Consider the following 5,808-nt stretch of genomic DNA (forward strand, 5'->3'; position numbering starts at 1 on the left):
ATCTCCAAAAACAAATATGGATTCCTCACTGGCATAATTTTTTTTGATGTCCCTCTGTTCTCTGTCTGGGAGAGATGCAACAATCTTGTTTTCTTCTGGCTCTTTTATTCTTTATCACCATCCATAACCCAGAGTGTAATTTACCTCTTTACTGCCTCTTCTGTTTGGTAGGACCTTCGTGAGAGGTTTTCACAGACTGATCTTCTCCGCATTGTCGAACTCCAAGAGAAAATATATGGGTTGAAGAAGGTTCCCTATCCGTTGTTGACTTCTACATAGCACTCAAAACTTTATGGGAAGAGATGCAAAACTCCCGACCCCTTCATCTTTGCTTGTTCTATCAAAACTCACGGATTTTGTTATTCGATTTTTGAAAGGGCTCGACGAACGATTTGCAGTTGTTCGATCCCAATTACTTTTGCTCGATCCTCTTCCACCAGCAACTAAGGTCTTCGCCATGGTTATCCAACATGAACGACAATTGCTCGCTGCCTCTAGCATTCCTGATGAACAAAAAATTCTGACAACTGCCATCGATAGCCGATGCCCTTCCTCAGGTCGGGGCATGGTTCCTCCCTTGCCGAGGCAGGACGCGCGCGGAGGTGCTCGGTCGAAAATCTACACTCATTGTGGACGAATAGGCCACACCGTTGACATCTATTATGCAAATCACTGCTATCCGCCAAGTCATCCGTGTTTTCCTGGTCGACCACGCCTCCCAAATCACACTACTACTCTGTCAATAGCGCAGCTGCCGCACCTCTCTATTCCTTCAGTATTCAAAATAAACGTGAGAAAGACGCTAAGGGTAATCCACCAGAAATGGTTCTTAGCTTGACACTAGCACAACATAACACTCTTATGACTTTTTTTTTTTTGAAGAAAGCTGAGGCTCATGCATCCGCAAACCAAAGATGAGACAACTCTTCCTTCTTCTCAAATTGGGCTTCTCCCAAGCCCAATTTTAAAAATCCATCATTTATGCTCTTCTTCAACTTTCTTTATTTTAAAATATTCTTCATCTCAATCAATATTTAATGATGCTTGGATAATTGATTAAGGTGCTACTGACCATATTACTTCAAATTTGTCCAATTCTTTATCTTATTCTAAAATCAAACCCATGATCGTACACATTCTAAATGGATCTACCACTATTGCTTCTTATGTTGGTGTAGTTAAAATTTCAAATTCTTTAACTCTCTCCAACGTTCTTTTTTTGCCTCAATTTCATTTCAATCTAATTTATGTATCTAAAATTACTTATATGCATTCTTATCAAATCACTTTTTCAAATTTTTCTTGTCTCTTTCATGAATTGAACAGCTTGAGGATAATTGGTTTGGGTAGCTTACGAGAAGCATTGTATGTTTTTACACAAACATTTTTTGTCAATAATTCGTTGCAACCACATTCCGTCGTCTCCACCCATACCACTCATCTCACGCCTTTCAAATTATGACATCTCCATTTAAGACACATTTTTGGACAAAGACTAGACATATTACATAGACAATTTTCTTTTATTCCATTACACCATGATGAAGTTTGTGATGTATGTCATTTTTCCAAACAAAGAAAGCTTCCTTTTCATATTAGTATAAATAAAGCAACTGCTAATTTTGAATTATTGCATTTAGATATTTGGGCCCTTTTGCCAAAACTCTATTCATAATCACAAATATTTTTTAACTATTATGGATGATTTTAGCCGATTTACTTGGGTCATTTTACTAAAATCGAAGAGTGAGGTGTCACAACACATTAAGAATTTTATAGCTTTAGTAAAAATCTAATTTAATACAATGGATAAAATTATTCGTTTTGACAATGGGCCTGCATTTCTTTTACATGATTTTTAGTCATCTCAAGGCATCATTCATCAACGAAGTTGCGTTGAAATTCCCCACCAAAACGGGAGGGTCGAATGTAAACATTGACGCATTTTGAATGTTGCAGGCGCTCTTATGTTTCAATCAAATTTACCTCTTACTTTTTCGTGCTATGCCATTCATCATGCTGTTTATTTGATTAATAGAGTTCCATCCTGTATTGTCAAGTTTAAAAATTTCTTTTGAGCTTTTATTTGATAAACAACCAAACTTTAATGATTTAAGAATTTTTGGATGTTTATGTTTTGTTTCCACTAGCACTAATCAGCGTTCTAAATTTCATACCAGACACACAAGACTATATTTATAGGCTTTCAAAATAGTTTTAAGGGTTATATTGTCTATATTTTGGATCATAAGAAAGTTGTCGTATCTAAAAATGTTGTTTTTCATGAGCACATTTTTCCGTTGATAAAAAATCTTTCCCAGCCCACTACCCATGGCCCAAACACTCCCTCACTTCCAATTGGACCAAGTAAAATATTGCATGACCCAACACCTATCTTCTCCAGACAACATCCTTCCCATATCACTTCACCATCGCCACCATCTCTCCCATCACCACCACCCTCATCTCATGTCCCTTCCTTTCTCTCGTTTTCTGACCAAACCACCTCCCCAGCTACTTGTGCCTCCCCACCAACTCCAATTCCTCACCTTCACCGGAGCCAATGCCAGTCCCGACCACCTTCTCATCTCTCTGATTTTATTTGAAATCATTCTCTTAATTCTCAAACCTTTCGCTCCTCAAGTTCTAGGTATCCCATTTCATCAGTTTTCTCTCTTGATTTCCTTTCTCTTTCACATAATAAATATGTCTCATCTTTGTATTCTACCCAGGAGTTTTCAGGAAGAATAAAAGGTCCCTCACTGAAAAAATGCCATGAATGAGGAAATTGCTGCCTTGGCATTAAACAAGACTTAGGAATTAGTGGACTGCCCTCCAAAAGTGTGACCCATTGGCTGCAAACGGGTTTGCAAGATTAAATGCCGGGCGGATGGTTTTACTGAGAGATACAAGGTACGACTCGTAGCAAAGAGTTTTACACAAAAAGAGGGGGTTGATTTTCTCGAGACTTTCTCACCAATGGTGAAACCTGCAATGATCAAAATTGTTATTGCCTTAGCATCAATGAAGAGATGGTCAATTCAGCAATTGGATGTCAATAATACGTTTTTACACGGCAATTTAACATAAATAGTTTAAATAGCACTTTCTCCTGGTATTACTCTATCCCGTCCCAATCAGTGTTGCAAGCACCTGAAATCTCTTTATGGGTTGCAACAATCAAGAATGTGGTATGAGAAACTTTCTTCTCTTCTTCTTTCTTGTGGTTATCAGCAGACAATTTTTTATTATAATTTATTTGTCAAAATTCTGGGCAATGACATATGCATTCTGTTAGTTTATGTCGATGACATCATTGTTATTGAAAATTCTGCTGCTGAAATTGCTTTTATTAAAAAGATTTTAGACTGTAATTTTAAGATTAAGGATTGAAGGTTGTAGAATGCTTAGAGAAGGGGGGTTGAATCTATGGCCTTCTTTTACTTTAATGCAATATCCATTTAATTACAAACTTTCAGTCTGAATCTATTTGAACTCAGCAGCAGAAAATTTATGAGACAATTTCGTTTTGTCTCATGAATATCAAAAAACAAAACAAATAAGAGAAGAGAGAAGTTGACACCATCATGTATCCTGGTTTAGTTGCCTTGTGCTATGCAACCTACATCCAGTCTCCACCGCAACAATGGTAGAATTTTTACTATAGTTAAAGTATTACATACACCAATTCCATGGGATTGACACAATCCTTTCCCTCTCAAGTTCTAACCTAACTTGACTTGCCTATGTTAATACCTAAATCTTCACTCTTAGTGCTTACCAAACTAAGAAATGGGTACCTCACTGGTACTAGATACAAGACACAAGAAATAAGAACTAACCTAAAGAAATCTGAAATCACTCTAGACTCTTCTCTCAAGTGTTTCACTCAGACTTTTATCACTCATAGGCTTTTTCTTGATTTCTCACTTTCAGCCTTTTTCCACTCAAGAAATTACAGAAAGATAAACATTGAAAATGAAATTACAATCTGTAAAACATGAAGGAGATTGATACTTTAACAGCCTCTTTTGCTATGAGTTTAACCGGGTTGAGCAAGCACTTATCAAGTTCTTCATCTTGGTGGAATGCTTCTTTCTTTAGATAGCACTGTCAAAAATGTTGAACCTTTCTCAAGAAGCTCTCAATGAAACTCATACTCTGGTTCTTTCTCCTTATCTCAAAAAATTGAAAATCTTTCTTTCGTATCTCTTTCCAAGTTGCTGAACTACTTTCCTCAAAGTCAACTCCTCGAGCTGTGTGCTACCAACTTACCATTTCACCATTTTCAACTAATTCCTAAATTAGGAATTTTTAATTTGAGCCTTTTTTGCTTGATAAAAGCCTCAGGGAAGCAATGAAAAAGTTGTTTAATGTTAATCCCAGATCTGAACCATTAAAAGTGTGCTTTGACTCCAAGAAACTTTGTGAACCATTGATTTTACAGCAGTAGAGATCAAAGACTTCTTTCTTCATTTAACAAAAAATGGTATCGCAGAAAGTTGGAGAAGGAGTGAAGAAATTAACATGCATGCAAATGGAAATAAATCACCTTTATCTTCTGACTTAGCTTAACACGGTTTGTTTTTGGCAATTAGACATTTGCTTTTGCTTCACCTTTCTCTTTCTTTCTTCTTTGATGAATTGAGCAAGAGGAAGAACGAAGCTTTCTCTCTCTTTTTATCTGAGGTTCTGACCGAAGCAAACTTGTGAACTTTGGCTTTGGAGATCTTCAGCTTGATGGAGTCTTCATGGGCTTGGGTTGGATTTTTTTATTTAGCCCAGCTGTTGCTTTACAGTATTCTTCTTTGGGCTTCGAGTGTTAGAAAAACCCACCAGCAATGATTTTGATTCCTTGCATTTGGGCTACTCTTTCTTTTAATTTTGGCCTGCATCACTTTATCAAACATGATTAAAAACTAATTGGATGATTAATCTAATAAAATAATGTTTGTCATCATCAATTAAAATTAGTTAATTTCTTAACACAACAGGATCTTGGTACACTAAAGTATTTTATAAGCATTGAAGTTGCTCACTCTTCAAAGGGTATTTCTCTTTCTCAGCATATACATTAATTTATTAGATGATTCTGGATTACTTGGTACTAAACCTGCTGCTGTCTCTATGGATAGTACTATTAAGCTTTACCAAGATAATGGTCCTCTTCTTTCAGATTCCTTCTATTTATCACCGTCTTGTTGGCTAGTTAATTTATTTGATCACTACTCGACCGGATATTATGTATGCCACCCAGAAGCTTAGCCAGTTTATGGCCTCTCCTTCTCAGGCTCATTATAAAGCTGCAATGCGGGTTCTTCGCTATCTCAAGAATAGTCTAGGCAAAGGGTTGTATTTTCCTAGAGACTCTACTCTTCATATTTGTGGATTTAGTGATTCCGATTGGGCCGGATGCCCCCGCCGTTCCTTATGGCTACTGCTTCTTTTTGGGGATTGTTTAGTGTCTTGGAGAACTAAGAAGCAGACCACTGGTTCTCGTTCCTCTGTGGAAGCAGAGTATCATGCTTTGTCTAACACAACATGTGAGCCTTTATGGATATTAAATCTGCTGCAATTCCTTCGCATTACTTGTGAAAGACCTCCGGTTCTATTTTGCGATAACCAGAGTACATTACATATCCAACCTGATTTTTCATGAGAGGACCAAAAATCTGGAGGTTGATTGTCACCGTATTCGACAAAAAGCTCAAGCCTGGATTATGAAATTAGTTCACGTTCCTTCCTCACCAAACCTTTTGTAACAGTCCAGACCACCCGCTAGCACGATATTGTTCGCTTTGGCACACA

The sequence above is a fragment of the Arachis ipaensis genome, chromosome B07 (assembly GCF_000816755.2).
Source record: "Arachis ipaensis cultivar K30076 chromosome B07, Araip1.1, whole genome shotgun sequence".
NCBI classification, from domain to species: Eukaryota; Viridiplantae; Streptophyta; class Magnoliopsida; order Fabales; family Fabaceae; genus Arachis; species Arachis ipaensis.